The 27,450-nt window shown below is 43.4% G+C and overlaps 1 pseudogene; it reads right to left on the bottom strand.

Annotated features, from left to right (window-relative positions):
• Window positions 1-11,229: 11,229 nt before the first annotated feature.
• Window positions 11,230-18,032, bottom strand: LOC142443187 (xylosyl- and glucuronyltransferase LARGE2-like; annotated as a pseudogene).
• Between the last annotated feature and the right edge of the window lie 9,418 nt (window positions 18,033-27,450).

Here is a 27,450-nt window from a genome sequence, read left to right as displayed (position 1 = left end):
CTTTTCATCAGTGAACTTATAGTGGAGAGAAACCTTATGTGTGTCATGAATGTGGAAAAGCCTTTATCTGGATGGCTTCTCTCACTGTTCACCAGCGAACTCATACTGGAGAGAATCCCCATATATGCAGTGAATGTGGCAAAAACTTCATTCATAAAGGAAATCTTAAAACTCATCTACAAATTCACAGGAGAAAAATCCTATGTATGTGGTGAGTGTGGTAAAGTTTTCAGCCAGATGTGATGGCTTATTGCGTATCAGAGTATCACAAAGTTAAAAAGCCCTTCGCATGAATTAAATGTGGAAAATCTTAATGTGGAATTCAGAGCTCGTTAAACATGAGAAAATCCCCAACAAGAAAATCTTTCATTGGAGTTAGTGTAACAAAGCTTTCAAAACAAACAAAGAGGTGCTAGAGTTTGGCCTGGGCCAAGCATGGGAACAGACAATTGTGACTTATGAGCACCCATGCACTGCATTGCTGTCCCTCTGCTGACATGACCCACTTTTGTGGGGAGAGGATCTTCCAGACTTCCACAGGATACATGGGTACCTCATTGCCCTTCCAGCTTTCAGTGCCCAGAAGAGAGCTGAACCTGCTGTTTCTGGATCACAGCTATACCAAGCAGTACAGTGTACACCCTGATTCCACTTGAGCCTTCCCCACCTGCATGCTCTTTGATGTATGGGAAAAATTAATCCAGAGGATGAATGGACCACAACAAACCTCAGCCTCCACAACCCTGAAACCAGAAGAACTAGATGGTGCTCAGCTTCCACTGCTTACTCTGAAAGGGATCACAAAAGAGGGTCCCTGAGTCGAGTGGGAGAAAAAAGTGGAACAAAACCAAAATCATAAAATAGATCAGGCTTTCTGGTCTGAAGGAGACTTGGAATCCGCAGATTATGTCCTTTAGCGGCCATTCACTTTTGGACCTGTACTCACTCCTCTGCTTCACCTTTCAGCCAAATACATCAAAGAATAACATACACTCCCTGGAAGATCACTGTACAAAATCAAAGGAACAGCATATGCTTATGGATCAAAACTGTTGAACAAGAAGGAACAGGAAAGAAGGATGAATAATAGAAAAATTTAGGGAGGGCGGAAGTGGGAAGAAGGCCGATATATCTCGGGGAATACAGTTCATGTATGAATTATTGAATTGAAAACCAATTTACTCTGCAATGTTTTCAATCATAAAAAATGAAGAGTTCATGCCCCATCAGTGATTTCATGTACAATAGTTAGCATGTAGGTGTAATGAATATTGGTAACAAACTTTTACCTGTGTTTCTAAATTTTCTTGACATAAATACACAAAATTGACAAGCTATAAATTCAGTCAAGATGGGAACCTCCACAGGAAGTCGTGTGGCATCACATACCAGTGATCTCATGCAGAAGGAAAACTCCGGCAATATAGTGACTTTGCAAATACCCTCTTTGGTTTCTCTCAGTGTGTCAGTAAACTACATTAGGATTTTAACCAATGTAGTTCAAGTTGGCTGGCCTTTAGCCCGAACGGAGTCATGTGACAACAGAGGATTTGTACAGCGGAGAAACCATATAAATACAGGGAATGTAGCAGTTCATAGGCATTGAGTGACGGCAGTGCCTCCAGTATCCAATTACATTTTCTTTTATGTTCCCCAAATTCCATTGGATAAACCGATGTACTCATTGGACAGAAAAGGGCTGAACAAAATATCTGTACATACATTGTATGACTGCCACGTAAATCCTGCAGGAAAACATGAATACAAAAACTGGGAAAACCGGATAGACTCATCATGTGTGCATATGTATATTGATATCAAGATCAGTATGTGATTTTACATTTGATCTCTCTTTTGACTCATGTTAACTCTGTTAACTGGAGAAATACTGTGACAATAGAACAGGAATGTGAATGGCCTTGCTGTCATGCAGAATTCTCTGGAAGGTGGATTATTGCAGATGCAGTTAAGTTAAAATCTATCCCTTTATCCTTTGAGATCCTTTTTGACCCATTTTAAATCTATTGCAGTTTTTAAGATTCTTTTCGATTGAGCTTTATCTGTTTAACTATGCTGTTGTTTTAAAATATATATTTCTGTGTATGAATTCCATGATGCCTAATTGTGATATTGCTAGATCATATGGGATTTCAAATTCTGTTTGTTTTTAAGTAGTGCCACATTGATTCCACAGTGGCTGTATGTGTTTATAAGTCCACCAGCAGTATATATGAATCCCAATCCCTCCAGATCCTCTCCAGCATTTTTTGTTTTATTTGGTTTGGGATGGCATTATAGGAGTTAAGTGCTCTCTCTGGTTTGAATTTGCATCTTCCTGAAGGCTGGTGATCATGAGCATTTTTTAAAATATATTTGTTAATCATCTGTACTTCATTTTTGGTGAACTGTCTGTTCATACGTTCCCATTTTTTGATTGGGTCTTGTTATTTTCTTAATGAGATGTTACAGAGTTCTTTATATTTTTGTATTTGACCCTTTGTCTGATGTGTCGTTGGTAAAAATCATTTCCTAACCCATGGGCTCTCATTTCTCCCTTTTCATGCAGTCCTCTGATGGGCATAAGTGGTGTAATTTCATTGTGTCCAAATTTGGAGTCGTTATTCTAGCCGGTGGCTTTTGGGATGATTCAATTCTCTCCAAAATGACTCAAGGCCCAATGATATTCAGGCGGGTTTATAATGACAAAAAACCGAAGTTGGTTTGGCTATCAGGAGGGGTTGGAAATATTACATTTTTTTCGGCGGGTAAGCAGGGAAGGGTTGGAGGTTCCACATTCCTTTTAGCAAGCAGTTTACATAAGCTAAGATAAGCATTAATCTTTTTAACTTTTTGAGGCAGGGTGGAATGGGGTATGGGACAAAGGGCACATACTGAGAGCTGGAGGATATTGGCATTTGGGTAATAATACACTGCAAAGTGGGAAAACTAGGTGTGAAGGAAAGAGGCCTGGGCAGCATTTTCAAAATTCTTTAACAGGGGCACATGAGTCAAGAGAAGTTCTTTTTTTTTTTTCCCCAAGAGAAGTTCTTACAGCACTTCACTGCGAACCAAATGGCTGGTGATTCAAACTCATCCAGATGCCTTGGAAGTCAGGCTTAGTGAATGAGTTCTCGGAGGTCTCAGCCTTTAAATTAGAAATACAGTTCTACTCATTTGCATAACGTGACAGTGAATCAGAATCACCCCCATGGAACCTAAAACAGTCCTTGGTTGGTTTTGGTTTGTTTAATAGCTATGAGCATATAGAAACCCTGGATGCATAGAGTTAGGGCATCGACCGCCTGAAAGCCAGCTTCCAGGAAGAATGATAAAAGGGTCTGCTTCCAAAAAATTTACAATCCAGGCCCTAAAATGCCCCCTGTGAGTTCAAATTGATTCGGGACTGTGCTTATGGCCTAATTGTATGATTTGAGTCAAAGAAGGACAGCAAATTGTCAACGTCATTCCCTCGGTCCTGGGATGCTGGCATTTTTGGGATGTGGGTTTTCACTGTTTCTTACATAGTCATAGGTGGCAGTGTCCTCAGACTGCAGTCTGACAATCTGAAGATGTCCTGTGCTGACTGAATTAACCATTGAGAAGACCTTTCCTTCTGTAAAGTCCTCAAGGAGATGCATTGGTACAATGACTGCAGTGCTAGCCTCAAAAACAGCAGGTCTTGTTTTGATGATGCTGCGTCATTGCTAGGCGTCCTGTAGTCAATTCTGATTCCCTGTGAACCCGCATATAATAGTCACAAACACTGCTTGGACTTACATTAGGTCAGTCATCCTCAAGGTGCACTAAACCTCCCTAATATTCTGAAATGTGGGAATGATGGTAGAAAATATGATTCAAAGGAAAATACAATCCAATTGGTTGCAGTTGTGTTCTGTTAATTGGTAAACAAAGAATAAAACATTGTAGGTTAAAATTCTAGTTTGTTGTTGTTTTTTTTTTCTGACTCTATGGCTAAGAGATGGCATGGAGGTGAAGATCCCCTTCCAGATCTTATCTAGTGTCCGATTGAAAAGCTCAAGGGATGAATGGAGCCTTTCTTCGAAGATGGCTTTGCCTTAAGTCTGCCATGCTGTCCTGGCTGTAAGCTAGGAATACATACAGGGTTGAGGGCCAGGGCCTTGACCTAAAACTTGGATCTCTCTTTTGGACTGAGATTCTGCCCAACATGGTCCCTGAGTGTCTCCTGAAAGTCATGAGATAAAGAAAGTGAAAACTATATAAAAAGTGATTGATTTACATTTAAATTAAAATTATGACATAAAATTATTTAGGTTAATATGGTCTACAACAGTGGTTCTCAACTTGTGGGTCACAACCCATTTGGGGGTTGGACGACCCTTTCACAAGGTTCTCCTGATTCATAACAGTAGCAAAATTAGTTATGATGTAGCAAGAAAAACATGAACTGTGTTAAAAGTTTGCGGCATTAGGCAGGTTGAGAACCACTGCTCTAAGGGATCTATAATTATAATGCAATTCTGAACAAGATTCCAGCATCTATTTTTAAGGACATGGAAATTACTCAAGTTTAAAAAAAACAGGCAAATAGACCCAGGATAAATGAGGTCAGAACAAGCATTAAAGGACCCATGGGCCTTTGAATCTGTTGTGACCCACTGCATCTCCCTGCCACTGACCCGATGGGAGACCCAGCACCATCAGGGGGAGGAAGAGAAAGGAGGCAGACATTTCTGTATCAAAGGCTCCCTGAGTCAGAAGGCTCTGGAATCCCGATTGCAGGGCGGTGATGGTGGTGGTCTCATTAAGTAAGAAACCACAGCAGGCATTTGCCGAGGAGTGATCCTGGCTGTTATATGAGGTGGGGACTATGAACAGTATGCTAATGCACAGGCACCACAGCTCCACAACAAAGTGTCTCCAGAGCTGATTCTTGAATCAAGTTGGATGACAGAGAGAGGAGTGATGTGACCCACAAGTATGCCTTGAATTAGTAAATTCCTTAGATTCCAATATTTGCAATTAGAAAATTATGAATCCCAGTGCAGCATTATGGTTTGATTTGAACATATGCATCCACTAATTCATGCACTAATTTATTCTTTGTGGGATCTGAGGGTTATGAACACACCAAACATTCTTCTGCACAAAGGGAAAACCAATAAGGCAAGCAACCGAGCTAGGAAACGAACAAAAACAAACCCATTATGATTGCATCTCTTCTGAGTCATGGGAACCCTAGAAGACTGATTAGAACTGCTCATTAGGCTTTCTGACTATAGTTATTTACAGGAATAAACGTCATCTTACTCAGGGAACCGTTGACTGGTATGAATCCCTGACCTTGTGGTGAGCAACCAAATCTTATCCCACAGCACCACCATAGCCCTTTATATCTCTGCACCAACAAGCCCATATTACAGGGTTTCCTAAATGTCACTTTTAGAAGCCAAGTCATAATTTTAATATTATTATATGAATATGAATAAGGAAGGCCATAAAAATGACCTTTGATTTATAGTGTTGTAAAAGAATGATGAAAGTACCGTGGGACAGCCTTTCAATAAAAGAAATATGTTTGAGTGAAATACAGCCAGAGTTCCTTAAAATCAAGGACAGTAAGACTTTGTTTCATGCAACGTTATCATGATCCCAGTCCTTTGAGAAAGACATCCTCCATGATAAAGTAGGGATCAATGAAGAAGCTACATCATGAGATGGATTGACATGGTGGCTGTAACAATGGGAGGCATTATTTTGTTCTGTTGCTCATTGAATCACTTAGAATTGGAATGGACTTTGGGATTAACAACATCAAAACAAATCAAAGCACACAAGATTCTTCTTAGTTTGAATAACAATGCCGGGGGAAAGGGTAGATGTTTTATGTGGGAAACACACCTAACAAAGGGAAATATGTAACAGAATACACTGTCTTGATCATTGCCCATATGTTAAAGCTCACTGTGTCTTGGCTAATTGGTGGTTGAAATGTCTTTGTCAACATTTATAGAACTTTGTTTGGGTTCAGGATGGTGGTTAGACGCTCCAAGGTTGTTTGGGTTCAGGATGGTGGTTAGACGCTCCAAGGTTGTTTGGGTTCAGGGCGGTGGTTAGACGCTCCATCAAAGAGAAGAACTGCTGAAAAGGATTTTCTTTTCCATAATACTCATGGGAGAAAGTAATCATGTCTTCAACAAACTGAATCAATTTTAACAAATTGAATGGCCTCCCTTCTGGCTAAAAGGTGAGCATTTAATCATTGTGCCACATAATTTTGTGGTCCAGGTTCACCTAAGTATAATTTACATGCATCGACCTTTATTTTTGCAGATGAATGTGTATCTTCTTGTTGCCCCATGTTTAGACATGATGTAGATTTCTTCCATGTCAGCACTATTGCTATTTTCTGCTCCTGAGTGTTTATTGAGTGGTGCTGCCTTATGCATTCTATGATTTTAGAAGCACCCCGGACACTATCTGTAGTGCCAGAAACAGCTGCTGCAGTTGTGAAAACTAAGAGTGACTCCAATAATGGCCCAGACCCTGTAAGAAATATCAAAGAAGAACTGATGTATCTGGGTTATGGTGCTAGGGAATACCGTTAAATATATCATGGGCGGCCTGAAGGACAAGCAGGTCTCCTTTGAAATGAGCACATCTTGAATACTTCTCTTTTAAAAATCATTTTATTGGAGGCTCGTACAACTCTTATCACAATCTATACATACATAGTCTGTAGCACATTTGTACATTTGTTGCCATCCTCAAAAAATTTGCTTTCTACTTGAGCCCTTATCAGCTCATTATTCCTCTATCACCGCTCCCCTCTCCATCATGAACCCTTGATAATTTGTAAGTTATTATTTTGTCATATCTTACACTGTCCGACGTCTCCCCACCCATTTGTCTGTTGTCCAACATCTTGAATATTTCTTGGAAGCATTCGAGTAAGACTTCATTGCACTTATTTGGTCATGTCGTCATGAGGAACTAGTCCCCGGAGATTGGTCTTGTGCTTGGTAAAGTAAAATGTCAATGAAAATGAGAGAGACTTTCAGTGAGATGAACTATCACAAAGGCTGCAATGATCAGTCCAAACAGAGGAATGATTGTTAGGACAGTGCACGTCCAGGCAGCATTTCATCCTGTTGTACATAGGATCTCTGAGTTGAAGCCAACTCAAGCATACCTAATAATATCAACACATGTAATATTATCCAGGTCACTGTAAGTTAAAATTATTACATAAATATACATGTGGGAGCATGTTTGAATACACCTGATTGCTTAGAGAAAACTTGGGACTCACAAGAGAGATTTTTCCTGCATTAAGGTTTCTATCAGGAAGGATCCCTCAAGTAAAGTAGTTTTGCTTTGGGCTGAGATCTGCATGTATACAGTTTAAAACAACCAGATGTTCTATGGAAGAGAGGGCTTTTTACTCCTGTAGTTATAGTCTCAGAAACTCACAATGGCATCATTGTGAATTGGCATAGACTCTGTGGTGGTGTTTGGTGTTTTGGAATGTCTCTGGCTTTGACAACAAATAATTCTAGTTAATACAGTCAATTGCAGACATATCAAGCCATATAAGTGTGAACTCTTATATTTATATGTTCAAAGATAGACAAAGCCCATTCCAATGATAAAAAGGCACTTTCAGATACATGAAGATTCCCCAGAGTGTGTACATGACAATCCCTAGAGATGTGCTGAAAGTGTGGGGGGAAACACAGCTTCTGAGAGGAAAGCATCCCTGACTCCTCTCTCGTGCATGTCCTAGAACCATGGCCTGTTGCAGGGGGGTTTGTGTCTGGGCTCACACTGACTTCCCATCACCGTGTCTCTAGCACAGCAATACATGTTGTGTTCTCAGGATTCACAGAGCTCAGTTTTAAATAACTTGGCTCTTGGAAATGCCCTTGGTGATGCTGACTCGTGACTGGAGAGATGGATTGTAGTATATATTTCCCATCATGTTATTACCTCAACTCACCCCAGGCCCTTTCCTGGAGCTTGGCAATCCAGTGCACATAATAGCTACAGAGAATCCAGAGACAGCATAGGTGAGAAAAAAGGTCTGTGAGGGCTTCACCCATCAAGGGCCTGACTCTTGTAGCTGCACCTGAGCTAGGACACCTGGGGATGAAGAGAAAAAGAGTCATGTGCTCAAATGCTGCATCCCCAGACTTCATGTAGGAATCCCTGAAGCACTCACCTCCCAGAGTTGCCACCAGAAAAGAAAATCCACACATGCTTCATGTTCATGTGGATAAGATTTGACACCCCAAAATGCTCTTCAGAATGATGAGGATTTTGAATTTAAATATACGTGTGCTGTAGCTTCATGTGGCTGCCAAAAAGGTATTTGCATGTTGGAAGTGCATTTGTACATCAAGGTGAACAGGATAAAGTGAGGCCCCTGGGTCTGCTCCTCCCACTCAAAGAATGCGGCTAGCTGGGACTTCAGGGTAACCCAGATTTCTTCTGAAGTCTTCACTTTATCTGCTGCAGAGTTCTCTTAATCCACACAAGAGTATATTCTGTTCTGGGAGCTAAATGCAGCCACAGAGCGAGGACATTTTTATTCCCAGTGATAGGTACAGACAGATATCAACAGAGAGAGAGAGAGAGAGAGAATGAAAATATCCACCATAAACCAGGGCCATATCTCTTCTGATTCATGACACCTACGTTAGTCTATATTTAAACACTGGAATGTTGTGGTGTGGTCAGACAACATCCAAATCACCAAACCTATTGCTAAATTGGGTAACCATGTCTTTACTTAATTCAAATTTACTGCCATACACCTTCATACCAAGTTTAACTCATGAGATGGTATTTTCAATTGCTTCATATGCTTGTGAAAGTTGAGCATTGAATAAAGAAGAGTAAAGAATCATTGCATGTGAATTGTGGTGCTATTGAGGAATACTGGAATTACCATGGACTCTCAAAGGAACCAACCATGTGGATCGCAGAGTAAAGGTTAACTGATGAACCACCAGCAGCAGAAGCTCCTCAGGAGAAAGACTGGACTTTCTATTCCTGTAAACCATTAGTCTTGGAAACCCACAGGGCGGTCGCTATGAGTCAGCACTGACTTAATGCTAGTGGTTTTGGTTTGGCCAAAGGAACAAACAAATCTTTCTTGGAGTAGTTTATCCAGAATATTCCTTAGATACCAGGATGATGGTACTTCATCTCACATTTTTTGAACATGGTATCAAAAGAGCCCAGTACTTGGAAAAGGGTATCATACTTGGCAAAGTAGAGGACAGGTCAAATAAGAGTAAGGCCCATGAGGAGACAGAATGACAATAGCTTCAATAATGGGCTCAGAGTTATGAACCATAATGAAGATGACTCAATATTGTACGTTGGTTTGTTCTTTTGCGTATAGGGTTGTTAAGAGTTGGAAATGAACTGACCTAACCCAAAAAAACCAAAATGAAAAGTACATACTTAAGAGTGAAAGGGGTGGAGGTTAGCCTGTCAATCAGGTAGCAGCTTGATGATCTCTTTGGAGGTGCTAAGGAGACAAATAGCTCACTGGGGGTGGGGCCTCCCCCCTCCCCCCCCTTGCTAGACATCGCATTTGACAAGCCACATGGAGAAAGGCTATTGGAGCCAGAGCCCTGGGAGTTGTAGGAGCCATGTGGAGACCCCTGCCAGTGCTGAGGCGCTTCTACTGCCACTGGATTCACAAGATGTTTCACCCATTGGCCTGTGATCTTCCTGCATCCATCATTACTTGGCTGTATGAGTGTAACAAGGAATTTATGGACTAGTATTGCACATCTGGGCTAATATTGGGCTTATGGACTTGATCTAGATTGGGCTGGGATGTTTTCTTAATACCCAATTGCTCTTGTATATAAAGCTTTTTTCTTATACACATAAGTGTCTATGAATTTGTTTCTCTAGTCTACCCAGACTAACAAATATGCTGAAACCAATATCTATTGATACTTATATCCTGGAAAACTTATGGTTACATAAAGTCATACAAAGTTCTCACACAGGATATTCATACAAGGATTGCATATGAATGACACAAATAAGAATTGAAGAGAGATTGAGAATACTGAAGTGCTTGATGACCTCCCTTTCATGGTTCTGCATTTTACTAGATAAACTAACTGAATACAAGCTCAGTGTATATACTACCATGATCATCACCTACTTGTGTTCTCCTAAAGGCAGGCTGGCAGTTATTCACAAGGTATTTGAAGGGGCTGATCTTGGAAATCATCCAGGATTTGTGGTCTCTGGATTAACAGACTAATAAAATGTGGTCTTCGGTGATGTCTTCAAAAGCCACCAAGCTGTATGTAAAGATGGATAAAAAAACAATGAGCATGTTAAGTGATATGTTCCTGAATGAAGAGATAGAAAAGGAAGTTAGTGGTTTCCCTCTTAAAATAAGTAATAATAATATCTTCAAAAAGACCTGTTGTAGAAGCAGGACATCCAGAATTCTCATTGGAAATTAAAGGACAGGTGTTTTTTAAAAATCATTTTATTGGGGGCTTGTACAATTCTTATCACAAACTTATCATGGACAATGGAGCAATACCGTTGGTAGTACCGTGAGCTAACTGCTGGGTCAGTACTTTGAAACTATCAGTCATTTCACTGGAGAAAGACAAAGTTTCTATGCCCACACATAGTTACAGTGCAAGAAACCTCCGGGAAGTTCTAGCCACAACTTTAAAGTTACTCTGTGTTGGAATCATTTCTTTCTTTTTTTTTAGCTGATCAATTTGTATTTATTTATTTTAACATTTTACTAAATAAAGCCAAATAAAGTCTGTTGGCCTCAAGGTGTTGGGTTTGGGGCAGGGGAGGGCAGGGGGTGCGTGGCCTCCGTCCTCTTTGGCCCCCACACTGCTGCCCCTCCCGTGACTGCAGTTGCACAAGGCTTCCTGAGAAGTCCGCGCCCCCAAACCAAGAGAGAGGGGTATACAAGGGGTTTTTAACAAACATTAATTATAAAAAAGAGCTATAGGTCGTTGGGACAGGGAACCAGCCCCAAAAAGGCTGGGGCAGGGGGAGGCTGGACCCCAATGGGGGAGTAGCAGCATGGGTGGACCTCAGGCCCCACCACAGATGACCCTGCCTCAGCCAACCCCATGGAGACCGTAAATACCTTAATAGAAATATCCTTGGGAGGGGCAGGGGAAGCTCCCGGCATGCAGTGGTGCAGCTGAGCCAGGCAAGCGCAGCCCCAGCCCTGGGGGATCACAAGACACCCAGGGGCTGCTTCAGGGCAGTGTGGTACTTGAGGGCGGAGGCCCCATAGCGGTGGGACAGGTCCTGGTGGAATTCCTCCTTCAGGGCCCGCAAGCAGTGGCGGTAGATGGGGTTGGAGCGGAAGCGGGAGATGTCCAGGCTGGGCGCGTGGGGCACATGAATGGTAAACGCTTCCGGCAGGACCAGGAACTCATATTCCTGAGCATCCAGCTCCTCCATGTGGGCCACCTTGTTCCAGCCAAAGCCCACAAAGCGAGCATCGTAGCAGGGGCAGTTATGGGGCAGCACCATGTAAGGCTCGTAGTCCGCTGCCCACTGCACTGGGTACGGGGCCTGCGCCTCCCTCCAGCGGGCGTAGTCCATGGGCGCATGACCCTGGGGCCACATGTCGCACCTGAAGGTTAAAAGAGCACCGGCATCCAGCAGGGCTAGCAGCTCGGCCTTGCACTGGGTACGGGGCCTGCGCCTCCCTCCAACGGGCGTAGTCCATGTGCGCATGACCCTGGGGCCACATGTCGCACCTGAAGGTTAAAAGAGCGCCGGCGTCCAGCAGGGCTAGCAGCTTGGCCTTGGAAGTAGGGAAGCGGAGGCGGTAGTGCAGGCTCTCGAAGGGCGGCTCCGCAGCTCCAGCTGCTCAAGGGAGGCCCTGAGGGAGTCATAGAGGGAGTGGGCCTGCAGGAAGTCTATGTCACTGAGGAAGACGTGGGACGTGAGGGCCTGGCCAAGGCCACGTTGCACAGATGGTTGACCGGGTAGAGGGGCCCCTCCGGGTACACCATGTGGTAGGCCACGTTGCGCCACACCAAGAGCACTGGCGAGGCCCCCCACCTCGCCTCATCGTCGGCCAGGTCAGTTGCACAGGACTTCCAGCATCTGCAACCAGTCCATGGAGAGCTGGGCCACCAGGGTGATGTCGTGGTGCCTGGGCGGTGACAACTCAAAAGGCAGGGAGGTGAGGTGCACGCGGGCCACAGTGAGCCACTGTTGCTGGAACTCAAAGCAGGCTGCGTCCTCATCTAGCTGTGCCAGAGCGAGCTGCAGCTGCGCAGCCTGAGGTGGGGGATGGCTCGGGCACCCAAACAGTTCTCTGCGCAGCAGGTTCCCGTCGTACTCCAGGAAGGTCAAGTGGAAGTTGCAGAAGAATTCCACATGCTTGTTTTTCACCCGGAACTTCTTTGGCGAGTTCCAGGGCATCACCTTCAGGTCTGACGCCTCAGAGTAGAAGTGCTCAGCCAGCGTGTGATCAGCCAGCTGCACGTCCCAGGTGCAGGGCAGCAGCAGCACCAGCCCTGGGTGATCCTTGAGGACAGCACTGAAGATGCCCTGGTCAGCCCAAGAGCTGGTCGACAGGGTGAGAAGCACTTTTCTCGCAGTTGCCTCCCACGTCTGCTCCCAGCCAGCCTGCCGAAGCCAGTCTAATCTCAGGAGGATGACGCCTGTGTTAAATCCCGGCCCAAGGCGGGCCAGGGCCTGTGGTTCTTCCAGAGGTTGCCCAGGTACCAGTCACTCTGATTCTCCACAAGACCAATCATCTGCTTGTCAGAAAAGTGAGTAAAAAATGCCCAGAGCTCCGCGATGTCAGAAGCGAAGGTGAAGTCTGTGTCGAGGACAATGACCCGGGCCAGGTCAGAGGGCAGGGCGCCGGGCAGCACTGGTTTCAAGAGCCCATAGAGGCCGGAGTAGTGGGTGTTGGAGATCCAGGAGACCTGGGACTGGAACTCATCAGCATTGTAGAAGCTGACTCGGATGGCAGGTACCATCCACGTGTGGAAGTGTCTCCAGGATGTTCCTGGCCACCGCGTCCATCACCAAGTGGAGGTGCAGGGAGTTTCTCCTGTAGAACAGTAGGGGTTTGACCAGGGTGACCACATCCCGGCTGGAGTTAGACCCTGCACATACGATGGCCACCTGCAAAAGCTCGCACTTGGGCAGCAGCGACCGCAGTGGGACACAGGCTGAGCTGTTGTGGTCCCAAGGCAGGGCTCCGTCTAGCACAGCAGGCCCTCGCAGTCGCCCGCAGTCCAGGTCCGGGCCTTGGGAGTTCAATGCTTAAGTTGAGTGTTGGCCTAGGTTTTGAATGGTTGACTTCAAAGAGGAACCCACACACTTTAATTTATCAAAATAGGTGAATTTTCAGGAAGAATCTATGCTTTCAAGCCAAGTCAATAAACTCACTACTACAATATTCTATGCTAGTTTTATTGCTATAAAACATTTACAATGTACTTAAAAATTTATAGAATTATGAGGTGTGATCAATGATTTCAGTGCTGATACTGTGTACCTTTCTACCAACAAATTCTTCCCGTTTACATGTTTTTATCCTTTTCCCTGATTATCTCACTATAACACCCACATCTCACCCATAGTTTTGGGCATCTGGGGAGAGATAAAAAGCTAGTATCTTGGCACGACTTGTGAAACTTGCTCCACCAGGAGCCCCGAGGGGTAGGAACACAAAACGAATGTGATGGGACTAGGCTAAGCTGTGTTAAAGTAGGGAGACATTAGCCTGACGTGGCTAGTTGGATATCCTGGTTTGATGTCATTGGCATTGCCCTTTTCAACTCCCAGAGTGTTTCTTAGTCAGGGAGTTGTGAAGTGGCAGTTATTTGACAGGGGTATATGTTTGTGCCCCTATAAAACTAGTATGCAAGTCAGGTTACTAGAAAAACACACAATTTATCTTTGTCATATCTAGTCGTTATAAATATTTGGAATATAAGGCTCACCATTCCCCTTAAGTCCAAGTTTCAATCTGAGCTCTGAGGCAGGCTGGTTAAAGAACAAGGTTGGACGTACTTGATCAACATTCTTTCTCTTTAAAAAAAAATCATTTTATTATGGGCTCATACAATTCTTATCACAATCCGTACATATATCCATTGTGTAAAGCACATTTATACATTTGCTGTCCTCATTATTCTCAAAATGTTTGCTCTCCACCCAAGCCCCTGGCATCAGATCCTCATTTTTCCCCTCCCTGCCCACTCCCCCCTCCCTCAGGAACCCTTGATAATTTATAAATTATAATTTTGTCATAACTTGCTTTGTCCCATGTCTCCGTTCACCCACATTTCTGTTGTCTGCCCCCCAGGAAGGAGGTCACATGTAGATCCTTGAAATCAGTTCCCCCTTTCCAACCCACCCTCCTAATTCCCTCCCAGTATTGCCACTCACACCACTGGTCCTGAGGTGATCATCCGCCCTGGATTCCCTGTGTTTCCAGTTTCCATCTGTACCAGTGTACATCATCTCGTCTAGCCAGGCTTGCAAGCCCATGTGTAGGCCACTGGACATCCCCTTACAGAAGGGTCTTTGGGAGGAGACGGGCCAGTCAGGGTGTGATGTAGAAACAATGAAAAATAGAACTTTTCTCTAGTTCCAACAACCTTCCTCTCCCCCCCTCCACTCTCATGATCTGAATCCTACCTTGATCAACATTCTTAATCTAAGCTTGAGAAATTTTAACTCCTTCCAGAAAAAGTTAGTTTATGAAAAAAAAAATCCCCAAAAAACACCCCATATGGTGATAGTAAGTCAGGAGATCTATAGCTACTTTGCATTGGATGAATCAGAGGAACAACGCCTCTTTACAGTGTTGGGAAGATATCACATTGAGGAAGAAAGCTAATGGTACACAGCTATCAAAAGCTATAGCATCTGGTGTGCTAAAACCTCAAAGATAAACAAGTGGTCATCTAGTTCAGAAGCAACAAAAGCCCACAAGGAAGAAACACATCAGCCTGTGTGACCATGAGTTGTCGAAGGGATCAGGTATCAAGCATCAAGGAACAAAAAAACTCATATCCTTGTAAATGTGGGTGAGTGCAGAGGGGACTCTCAAAGCCCATCAGTAGCCAACCGGACACCCCCTTACTGAAGGGCTGTGGTGGGGAGATGAGCCAGTCAGGGTGCAGGGTAGCAACGATGAAACATATAACTTTCTTCTGGTTTTCAAATGCTTCCTGCCCCCACTAACATGATCCCAGTCCTACCTTACAAATCTGGCTAGACAAAAGGATGTATATTGGTACAGATAGCAACTGGAAACAGGGAATCCAGGACAGATGATTCCTTCAGGACCAGTGATGAGAGTGGCAATGCCTGGAGGGTGGAGGGAATGTGAGGTAGAAAGGGGGAACTGATTACAAGAATCTACGTATAGTCACCTCCCTGGAGGATGGACAGCAGAGAAGAGGGCGGGGGGAGACATCAGACAGTGTAACATGACCAAATAATAATTTATGAATTATGAAGGGTTCATGAGGTAGGAGGTAGTGGGGAAGGAGGGGGAAATGAGCAGCCGATATTAAGGGCTCAAGTAGAAGGCAAGTGTTTTGAGAATGGTGATGGCAACAAATGTACATATGTGCTTGTATGTATGGGTTGTGATAAGAATTGTATGAGCCTCCAACAAAATGATATATTTTTAAAAGATTATTACCTTGAGGATTGGGTTCACCTGACTAAAACATGCTATTGCCAATGGCTTCCTCTGCATGTGAAAGATGGGCACTGAATTAGGCAGGCAGAATAATCAATGTGGTTGAGTTGTAGTTCTGGCCAAGAACACCCCAAGTACCATTAATAGCCATGGTACAAACAAGTCTGTCTTGGCAGAAGCAATATCTGAGAAGTAATATCAGAGGACTGCTTAGCGGTACAGATGGTGAAAGTTCGTATAATATACTTTGTACAAATCATCAAGAGAACAGTCCCTGGAGTAGACATTAAGTTGGGTAAAGTAGAGGGGCAGTGAAAAATAGGAATCCCTCTATTAAATGGACTAACAACGTGACTGCAACAATGGGTTCATCCTAAATTGTGAGGTTGGCACAGGAGAGTGCAGTGCTTTGTTCTGTTGTTCACTCAGGCCCTGTGAGATGGAACTGACTCCATGACAGCTAATATGACACCATCCCCAGAAACCACAAATAAACACCCAAGACATGCACAAAGACATGCTAGTGTGCTAGTTATGTTTACCAAGTTCTTATTTCTCTTATTGAAAGAGGGAAGAGGTTTCTTTAGTTAAAAAAAAAGGAACGAACAAGGTGACAACAAAATCAGTGAAGACTTCCTATGCCTCATTATATCATTCTTTTGGAGGTCAGCTGAAGGCACTTCTCTAAGCTCCACACGGGATGCCATATGACAGAGTGTTTTCATGAATGTGGGCTTTAGTGTAAGGACAGCACACAGTCATCGGTTGTAAGTGACATTTTGTCTTTCAAGGGAAGTGTAAATCATACAGGCCTCTACATTGAGGGGTCAGCTGGAAGATCAAAGGATCCAGCAGAACAAGAGACTAATGATAGTTGAGTGGGTTTCAGGCTGCTGAAAAGGTCTATGTGCAATTGAATTAAAATAAAATTTCATGAGACCCTTCCAGCCTAACTATAAGAGAAATAAAAATTAAAGATTCTGGCATCTAGAGACCAGATTATTCACATATGATGAATAAACACTTTTCCTCCCTGTTTTAAGTTATTGGGCTCACATATAAAAGTCGTTTTGAAAGAACCCTTACTAATACTTTCTAGGAGATGGGGAATAACCTGTTATCAATGTCCATGTTGGCCTCACCTGCAACCTTAGGCTGCTTCTGTCGCAAAAGTTGGATAGACTGGCATCAGGTGGGGCTTAGTCATTTTTCTCACCACCACCTGGGAGATCGACCAGGCGGCCCGTTAAGGCAACCAGTTGGAGATGCTGCGATGAGCACATGCGCCTTGGGCACCTCCATTAGGAGCCCTGTCCCCTTCCACTGGGACTGAGTGGGACTTAGTTATTTTTCTCGTTGCCACTTGGGAGGTCAACTGGAAGGTCCTGTTAGGGCAGCAATAGATCACAGGGAGGGAGCTGCTGTGCTCCATAGGAAACCCTGACCAAGAAGCAGGTTGTCTACCAATAGTTTAGCACTAGGATCCCCAACATGAGGTGCGTGACAGGCAGGCGAGGGTGCTGCCACCTTTCTGGTCCCAGCGTACAGTGGGGACTCGCATCCACAGACAGCCACAGCCCAGGCCGACAGGGTTGGAGGTTATCCAAGCCCAATGGAGGCTCCCTGGTGGTGTCCTATCCTTCCTGCAGTTTAAGAATCTTTCTGTCTTAATCCCACAGAAGGCAGCTTTGCCCCATTGGCTCCTCAACTAAGCCCAGACACACAAGGGAAACCTAAGGTTCCTCTCCTTCTGAGCAAGGTTACCACAGAAACAACACATCACCATTAGGGTAAAAGAAATCTGTCTCAAGACGGTCTAAACCCAGCTCATGTATCCCATTATTGGGAGAATCATCCAATGTTTGGTGAATTCTGCTTCACAGCAATAAAAAGAGCTGACATCAAAGGAACAAAAAGTGAAGTCGCTGTGAATGCTTGCCCGCAACAAGCCAGTTATCCCTGTGTTAACTTTCTGACACCTTCTGCTTAAAACTCAAAAGGTCAGAAGGATCGTTAGGCCCCGCTTTCACGGTGTGTATTGGTACTGAAAATCAAGATCCCTCGAGCTTTTGTCCTTCTGCTCCACAAGAGTTTCTGTCCTCCCTGAGCTCGCCTTAGGACACCTGCGTTACATTTTCCAGGTGTTCAGTCCCAGTCAAACAACCCACCTGACCCCGCTAAGTCCCTGCCTGCCCGGGGAGGGGCCCCAAGGAGGCTGCAGCTATGGCTCAGAGGAAGCACAGCAAGAAATGTCAGCGAAGGTGCAAGGAGACCTACTTTGTATGTATGTGCACAAGGTGCTCAAGTAGGTCCACGCAGACTCCAGCATCTCGTCCAGGGCCATGGGCATCGTGAACTCGTTGACCATTGACACCTTCGTGCACATCACCCACCAGGCAGCTCAACGACATATTCCAAACTCCTCGACCATCACGGCCTGGGACATCCAGACAGCTGTGCACCTGCTACTACCTGGACAGCAGGCCAAGCGCACCATGGCCGAGGGCACCAAGGCCAATGCCCACCACACCAGCTCCAAGTAAATTGTCCTTCAGCCTCACAATGTTCAAAACCCAAGGGCCCGTTTCAGGGCCACTTCCGTTATCGTCCCAGAGAAAGAAGTCTAACACGTTGGCACTACCTAGTGTTTGGTTTGATTGTTTCGCTTTGGTTTTTGACTCATGCATAGTTTATTTAGTTGGATAGTTTTCATGATGGAGACCTTCTTTTCTTTTTAAATATTTTTGGGGCACTTAATGCACATATCCCACAATTCAACCATTCAAACATCTCAAGAAGAACTGTACAATGAGTACAACAATCAATTGAACATTGTCTTTTTTTCCCAACATGATTAAATCACCTTTAAATGACTTCTGTTGTTACTATTAGTTCTAGTGCTCAGTTCCCTCCTTCCTTCATTGTTTGCTCCCCAAATGCCCTCCCCTTCCCCAACTCAGACACCACCACCACCCACCCCAACCAGACATCCCCTACAAACCCTCCCATAATTTCTTATCTGTAGGCATCCACTCCTGTGCTTCACAAACTGTGAGACCCAACAGAAACCATAAGGAACACAAACAAATTTTAGTGGGAAGGAAAAAAACAGTAATATATAGATAAAAATATAAACAAGGAGTAAGAAAAAAGGGCCGCTACCAATATTTTAAAGCCAGAGAAGACGTTTATGTCACGGACCAGCAAGAGATCTTGCCCCTAGAACAGACTCTGGTCGGGTCCAGAGTGAGGTCAGCAGAACAAGACCCCCCGGGACTCACCTTTGAGCTGAGGAGGCGCAAGGAGTCTCGGGAGGAGGCGCCGCTGTGTGGAAGGAAACAAGGGAGGGGGGTTAGGAGACCCGGAAAGAGAGAATCAGGGAACCACAAAGCCCCAAACCCCAGCCGGGATCCCCTTTCTCCAACAGGTATTCCCACCATGAACCCCAACCAATCCGAAAGCGGGGAAATAGGACCTGTCTCAGGGACACCCGCCCACCTCTCACCAAGAGAAGCTCTGGCAGGGTTCCTGGAGGAGAGAAAGGGCGCTTGCACCCTAGTCAGCTGGACTAAAACAGCCTCCGCCCACATACATGTCCCGTAGCCCAGAGCCTCCCACCTGGGAGCGCCGGCAACAGGGTGCTCAGGCTGTGGGCGCTTCTCTGGTACCGCAAGGAGAGCATGGGACACCTGGATCCTCAACGTGAGCGGCAGTTCAGTATAAGACACCGCCACTTCCGGCCCTTTCTGGGCGTGACCCGGAGGGGGAGGAGCTAGCGGGGTCATGGAGGAGTGGGTTCTCTGCCTTCACTTCTTCTCAAGGCAGCTCTTGCCCCGCCCATTTCTGCTGGGCACCAACACAGGTACTTGACTAGGCAACAAGGCCTGGTGGGCCTGGGGCGGGGCTGAGGGAGGAGCCAGGGAGAGACGGTTCCCGCCAAAGGAACCACAGCTGTGGCTGAGACTGCAGCTGCAAAGACTCAGCGCGCAGCAGGCATCCCGCAGCTGGCATCCTCAGCAGGCAGCCCGCAGCAGGCCAGCGAGCCCTGGATGCGAACCGAGCTCAGGGAGGATGTCAGCCTCCAGGGTGTCACGGAGCAGCAGGAGAAAGACCAAGAAGAAACCTGACGCTTGGGAAGAAGCGAAATTATTGGCGGGATCCATGGCGGTCATGAATGACATGCGAAGACGGAGAACTTTGTGTGATGTGATTCTCATGCTCCAGGAAACAGAGATCCCTGCTTCTCATGTGGTCCTGGCTGCAGCAGCCCAGTTTTTAAAGTCATGTTCACAACTGACACGCTCGAATCAAAGTCCTTTGACATAGAACTCAAAGATGCCGGCCCTGACATTATTGAGCACCTGGTGGAATGTGCTTACACTGCTAGGATCTCTGTGAATAGCAACAACGTGCAGTCTCTGTTGGATGCCGCAAACCAGTACCAGATTCAGCCTGTGAAGAACATGTGTGTTGACTTTTTGAAAGAGCAAGTGGGTGCTTCAAACTGTCTCAGTCTAAGCGTTCTAGCAGCGGGTCTAGACTGTCCTGAGTTGAAAGCCGCTGCAGACGCCTTTATTCACCAGCATTTCACTGACGTTTCCAAAACTGAGGAGTTTCTCCAACTTGATGCTCAGCGAGTAACAAGTCTGCTCAATCAGGACCCCCTAACCGTGAGCACAGAAGGGCAGGTTTATGATGTTGCCGTCAGGGGCCTGAGATACGATGCGCCGATTCGCCAGACTTTTATGGTGGATGTCCTCGCTAACGTCAGATTTCCTCTCATCTTGAAGAATTTCTGATGTAAAACCATCCCAGCTGACCCCCTCATTCAAGACAACCCTGAGCGCTTTAAGATGGTGATGAGTGGAATACGGTATCATCTACTGTCTTCTGAGGATTGGAAAGAACTGGCAGATGGAACAAGGCCTCGAAGACCATGGTCTTGTAGATATTTTAACCCAAAGTTGGAAAAAGGTGCATATTCTACAGAATCCTGAAGTGAAAATGTAACTGCTGAAATCTCATTTGATGCATGTTTTCCTCTTTAAAATGACCTGTGTTGAAAGCTATTTATATATTCAACCACACATTTTTGGTCTTCATTAAACAGTTTAAATAACTGTGAATTGACCCCTGATTTTCCAAAAAGTCTCATTCAAGAAAGTATGTTATTCCCTGAAGCCAGCATTATTAGAATTCCATCACAATATGTATTCAGTATTTATATTAAATGTGCCCACCCCTCCCTTATTTTTGTTATAAAACTTTTTTGGAAATATTTTGCCATTTACTAGAACCTATCTATATATTTTTCATAATAATTATTTCTAATATAATGATTGCAGAGGCAGCTTTTGTTAGAAATCATTTATCTTGCCTCATCCAAAGTGAACATTAGCTTATAGTCTGATGTAAGTAGACTACTTATTATACAGGATTGTTTAGTAATTATTTTTAAATTCTTGTATTTGGCATTGTTCAGAAATGTTGTAATGATATTAGCTGTTATTCAATGAGACCTACCCATATGTGCCCTATACCTGCCAGGAATGGTGGCTTATTATTATTATTATTAAATTGATATCCTTCGGAGAACATTTTCAGTAGTAACGTGTAATTTTCCAGAATTAAGCCAATCTACTTTTTTTGAGCTAATAAACTATTATCTCTGTATATTCCTTGGATTTAAATGATGACAGGAAGAAAATGTGTATTAATATCTGGCTGAAAAATTATAGAAAAGAAGATCTCAATCTTTTTTCTGAATATTGCCAGGAAATGACCTCTTGGCTCTCTATTTTAAAGGTAAATCATACCATTCTGAGGAGGCCAGGGCAGAGAGAAGAACTTTTAATCTATTAAAAGAAGATAATTGAATTTCAAATAGTTCATTGAGAAATGTAATTAAAAAGTAACAAGTTTTCTTTTTTTCCTCACAACTTTTGGAAGACTATGATCCTGAGGGAAGGAGAAGGGGGGTATGTTGGGCAGAAATTATATTAACCATTTTGCATTTCAAGGAAGGTTCAGCATTGCCATTGGGTGTTCTAATTGGAAAATTCTCCTCTAGAGATGACAGACTATTTCTTGTGCTCCTCATTTTAAGTGGAGCTCCTCTTTGGGCTAGATATCTCTGCATAATATAGGCGATGGGTTCCGTGATCCTTTGTGTCCACTGTAGTTTGACAAAATGGCAAGCCATTCTTAGGCCTGGCACACTCTTGATACATTTTTATGTAGAAAACCTAGTTTTTTATTTTATTTTCCCTCTTACCATACCTATAGATGTTTCAGATATAGCTCTAATATTGATTATATGGAGTTGGGTATTTCTCAACCTACTGACATTCAGATGTGAGACAACTTCCAATTCTGTTTAAGACCATTGCCTCTATCCTTTTCTGGGGATTTTATTACATACCCAGTAGTCATTCAAGACTCTTGTCTACATTTTCTATTACATATTTTATAATGAATGTTGGATTTTGAGTGTGAACATGGCAAAAGTAATTTTTCTTTTGTATTCAAACTAGGACCAACAAATCAGTTTTTTCAATAGATTGTGAATACATGTTCTCTTAATAAACACTTTCATAATTAATAGTATGATAGACAAAATATTTTCATCTGTTGAAATCTATGTGGTTCATTATGCATAAGCACAAATATAAATGTAAGACAGGTATAACAGTACTAAAAAAGAAATGAAAATAATGCAGTCATCTTTATGAATGTCACAGAAAGCAGGTTCTTCCTTTATTTCCGGCTCTTAGCTGTTGACAGAGGTTACTGTTCTCAGCCCAGATTAGGTGGAGGATAGGATTGAGATGGGAAAACCCTTGCTTACAGTTAAACATTATCCATGTCAATTAAAAGTTTCTGTAAACTGTGTTTCTCTATATATTTGTAAGTGATGAGGTAGCAATCCCTGGTGACACAAAGTTCAAGATCGTGGATGCTATTGGAAAGGTGAGCAGGTACCACCCACCAGCTGGCCCCTTGCACAATTAAACTGACGATCTGTGTCCAAAAAGATTACAGTTTACAGATGCTGATGGGGGCAGTTCCAGTCTCTATAATGGGTGACCTTTAGTCAAAATGGACGGTACATATACAAAACAACACGTCATTCTCAAATATGATGCAGCCTGGATTCTCCCTAAAAAGATATTAAACGCATGTTTCTTCCTGGGGCTCCTAATCTGAATTCTAGTTCTAGTGAACTCTTTTGGAAAATGGCAAGTTTGCTCTTTATGATGCTACTTAGTGGAATCATAAATAATTTTCATTTTGTCTTTTAAACTTGGAAGATTTTCCTGAACCTTGTGGCTTCACATACTACTTTCATTATATTTTGAAATTAATTAATTGTCATTTATGTTTTCTTTATTCACTGCTACATCTCACTTACACTCTATTAGAATGATCATCTCTTAAGTCACTATTTGAAAAAAAAAACATTTTGAAAGCTCTTATAGTTCTGTGCCCACTCATCAATTGTATCAAGATAATTTGTACATTTGTCACCATCATTATGTCCTAGACATTTCTTTTCTTCTTTTAAAAAAATCAATTTATTGGGGGCTCATACAACTCTTATCACAATCCATGCATCCATCATGGTCGTCTTCTCACTCTTAGTTTGCAGATTTCAATGTGCTCTGTAGACGATTTTGTCCCACGGTCTCCTCTTCTAGGAAGAAGGACTCTGTTTCACACAGCACTCCATTTCCAGAACTGTGTGTCCTGCACACATCTACTGGACAAGCTACAGCGATTTAACAAAGAATATTAATTGGTTGAGAGGTTGAAAAATACTCAGTTCAGTTTTCAACATAAAATAACATTTAAAAACCTTCAATATGAATAATGAGTTAAATTTGAGGTATGGCAACACAGAAAACCAATCTACAAATGAGATGGATGTACTCAGATAAAGGAAAATTTATCTTAGTATTTAGTGTTTCCTCGTGGTAGAAACATTTTTCACCATTTTCTCAGAACTGAGTTTTGTGGGGATTCATGCAAATCTGGCAAGAGTTAAACAATAGCCATGTTTGCTATATGTAATTTGTTTTGTTTTGTTTCTCCTGAGAGGAGCAGATTCTTCCCATTCTAAATTGTAATGCAGGATTGTGATGCTGGGAATCTACATGGTGATGAAGTGGGAGAACAGGGAGTTTCTGTGTGTTCTGATTGAGGCTGAAGCTTTTATAGCACCTGGGCAGTAAGGCTCTGATCTTCATGCCTGTGGTGTAGTTTATAGTTTGGCCTGTCCATGTTTCTTCCCTTCATTTCAGTACATCCTTTCTTTATCTTAGAATATTTAATACCTGTTCACTATACCCTCCCACTTAGGTCTCATGGATAGGATATGGGATGTGTGGTTGATAGGGGAAATATTTCATCCCCAGCTATGAAAAGTCAATGGAATTGACCTTCCTGTGGTGCTAAATCTGTTAAAATGATAAAATTCTCCCCCTCCAGTGTCTGAATCACAGGGCTTATTTTGAATGTACACTTGAAAATCTGGAGGGTTTTTATAGGCAAAGCCCACAAAATGCTGGGCTCCACTAATGACTGGCCCCAGCAGTTTCTCACTGGCACAGTAAACAATACTCAGTCTCTAGAAATTTATAAAATTTAATTTGCATTTTTGTTTTATTTTTAAATACATGGATTTGGTAGCTTCTGATTCAAGTAAGCAGAACACAGCTGTTCCCATCCGAATAGGCCTCCTCTAGATTTCGGATGGCATTTGATATGCCAATTCACTTCAGTTCTCTGATAGTGCCTGCAAGGACTCCCAGCATCCGTGCACCCACGGCTCATGTTGCAGAATAAGGAGCAGGTGCCTGACTCAGAGAAGAGGGAGACAGTCCAAGAGAGACAGAGCAGGCGTCCAGAAAAGAAATGGAGTGGCAGGTGTCCAGAGAGGCCATAGAGCTTGTCTATGGGCAGAGTTTTGTGCTCATCTCCACATGACATTATATAGGGATGAGTGGACAGATAGTATAGGGTGTTTCATTACCCAGCATCGGGAAAGTGATCTACATTTGATCAACCACCTTTATGCTTTGTCCCTAGGTTCTTCCAGCTGAAACCTGAGAAACCAGTTCCTTGACCTTGAAATGAAGAACATCCAATGGTTAGTGAGTTTCCTCGAGTCCTAAGCACTTGAATTGATTTAGGACCATTCAGGCAAGGAAGGATTTTTTTTTTCTTCAGAAAATAGGTACTGTACATTAGAAAAATATCTGAGTTTGTAGAGATATATCCTAATCATATGGGCTCTGGCTAATATTTTTCACAATACTGTTTTATTTTATTAAAGTTTACAACTTATGTTAATCTTGTTAATGTATCTTTAATGCATCTTGCAAAATTATTAAATTTATTTGGGGATTCTATCAGGCTTAGGGTGATAAAGTAATATTTCCTTATATTTTAAAGATTGTATTGCTTGGTTTTATATGTTTTCTGAATACTTTACATATTTTTATATTATTTAACTTGTAGATTTTCAATTTTTCTTATATAACGTTTTGTGGGCTGGTTTTTATGTGAGGAGAGGAAATAGAAAACTTTATGCCTGCTAAAATAACATTTTGGTATATATAAATTTAAATGAGTAAAAAACCCAGAAGTTCATGGAAGATATAGCTGACTATTTATGAAAACACACTCATTACATATACAGTAATAGTGAGGACGATATAGTAAACTGAGGAAGACCCCCCCATACCCACCCCAGTGAGTTAGTGAAACATCACTATACCTCATCACAGACACAGAGGAATGGCCCCCTTGATTGGTCAGTATTAGTCCATGAGAAGCTGATTTTGTCAGACCTCATCTATGCAGTCAGTGAAATTATGGAGGTCGAGTATAAGTGGATACATCTGTACCAGTCGTGACCAGTTGTCAACCCACATCGTGAGATACACCCACCACTAGCCTTCATGATTCCAGACCACATTTGAGATGAGCAATGGAGCTATCCTGGTGTGTGGCTCTGTCAAGTTCTCCAGGTTTCCTCTTATTTATACTTAATGTAGACCAGAAATGCATTCATGAATGTTAATTACGTGCATGTAGAAGAGTCCTATAGAGTTGAAAGCAGAAGCCATCTCCTTTGATACATTAAGCAAAGACATTGCCACATAGGTTGAATGTAAACATCTGACACCAAAGTTTACTCATCAAGGAGTGACTATGCGGCTTCACTTTCCTATTGGTAGTCGCCCTGGGTAAGATAAGACATGGGGCTGGAGAGAACACTGTGGCAGCTCCAGAGCCCTCACCTTCTGGTTTACTTCTTCGCAGGTGTGCATGCCCAGATGCAGTTAGTGCAGTCTGAGGCCGAGGTGCAGAAGCCAGGAGAGTAGGTGAAGGTGTCCTGCAGGACTTCCGCATGCACCTTCTCCAGCTAAGGTACGAATTGGGTCTGACAAGCACCAGGAAAAGGCCTTTAGTGAAAGGGCTGGATCAACACCCACACTGGGAAGTCAAAATATGCCCAGGGATTCACACAAGGCAGGAAGACATCTCCAAAGATTCCTCACTCAGCACAGTTTATCTACAGATTGGCATCCTGAACGAGGAGGACACTGCCACCTCTTCCTGTGATAGACACACGCTGTAGAAATCCACATCCTGAGAGCGTCAGGACACGTGAGGGTAGGGCAGTTGTACTCGCTGAGCCAGTGACTCGGAATATTTAGTTGAATCTTCTCTTTATTTACCAGTTATGAACTTAGAGATGAGAAATGAAGAAAATTACTTCTTGTGAAATTATCATTACAATACTGTAAAATCAAATCAGCCCCTCGAGGGGGGAGGATAAAAAATACCTTGGTGGATGAACTATCTGGAGGGAAAACAACGGGACCGACAGTTCCGGCGGGACTTGGGGTGGAGGGGTAGGGGGGGTAAGGAAGTGGTGTTAACAAACACAGGGACAAGGGAAAAACATGGGACCCCAAATGGTAGAGAGGGGGGAGTGGCAGGCCTGGTGGGAAATGATCAAGGGTAAGGTTACATAGAGAAGAGGTATACTCTAGCCCAGGTGGCGACGAAGCATGGTAGTAGGGCAGGAGGAAAGTCAAGGGAGATGGAGGAAAGAGCTAGGCGTCAAAGGGAATTTATGGAGGTCTAGACAAAGACATGTACATGCAAATATATATAGGAGGATGAAGAAATAGATCTATGTGTCTTTATTTATAGGTTAAGTATTAAGGTGGTGGAAGGACCTTGGGCCTCTACTCAAACACTCCCTCAATGCATGAATACTTTCTTTTATTAAATTGGAACTCTACGATGCTCACTCTCCCGACACAACTGCTGGAGCCAAAGTGGGTGAACAAATAAATGTGGTGAAGAAAGCTGATGGTGCCCGGCTATCAAAAGAGATAGTGACTGGGATCTTAAAGGCTTGAAGGTGAACAAGCGGCCATCTAGCTCAGAAGCAAAAAAACCCACATGGAAGAAGCACACCGGCCAGTGTGATCACGAGGTGCCAAGGGACAAGGTATAAGGCATCATGCAAAATATATATATGTGTGTGTGTATGTATATATATGTGTGTGTATGTATGTGTATATGGGTGTATATATATATATACACACACACACACACATTAAATGAAGGGGGAAGTACAGAGTGGAGACCCAAGGCCCAAGTGTCGGCCAATGGAGATCCGCTCATAGAGGGGTTTAGGAGAGGAGATGGGTTAATTAAGGTGTGATGTAGTACCGATGAAG

Source organism: Tenrec ecaudatus, chromosome 3, assembly GCF_050624435.1.
Source record: "Tenrec ecaudatus isolate mTenEca1 chromosome 3, mTenEca1.hap1, whole genome shotgun sequence".
NCBI lineage: Eukaryota > Metazoa > Chordata > Mammalia > Afrosoricida > Tenrecidae > Tenrec > Tenrec ecaudatus.
This window is presented reverse-complemented; position numbering and strand designations above follow the sequence as displayed.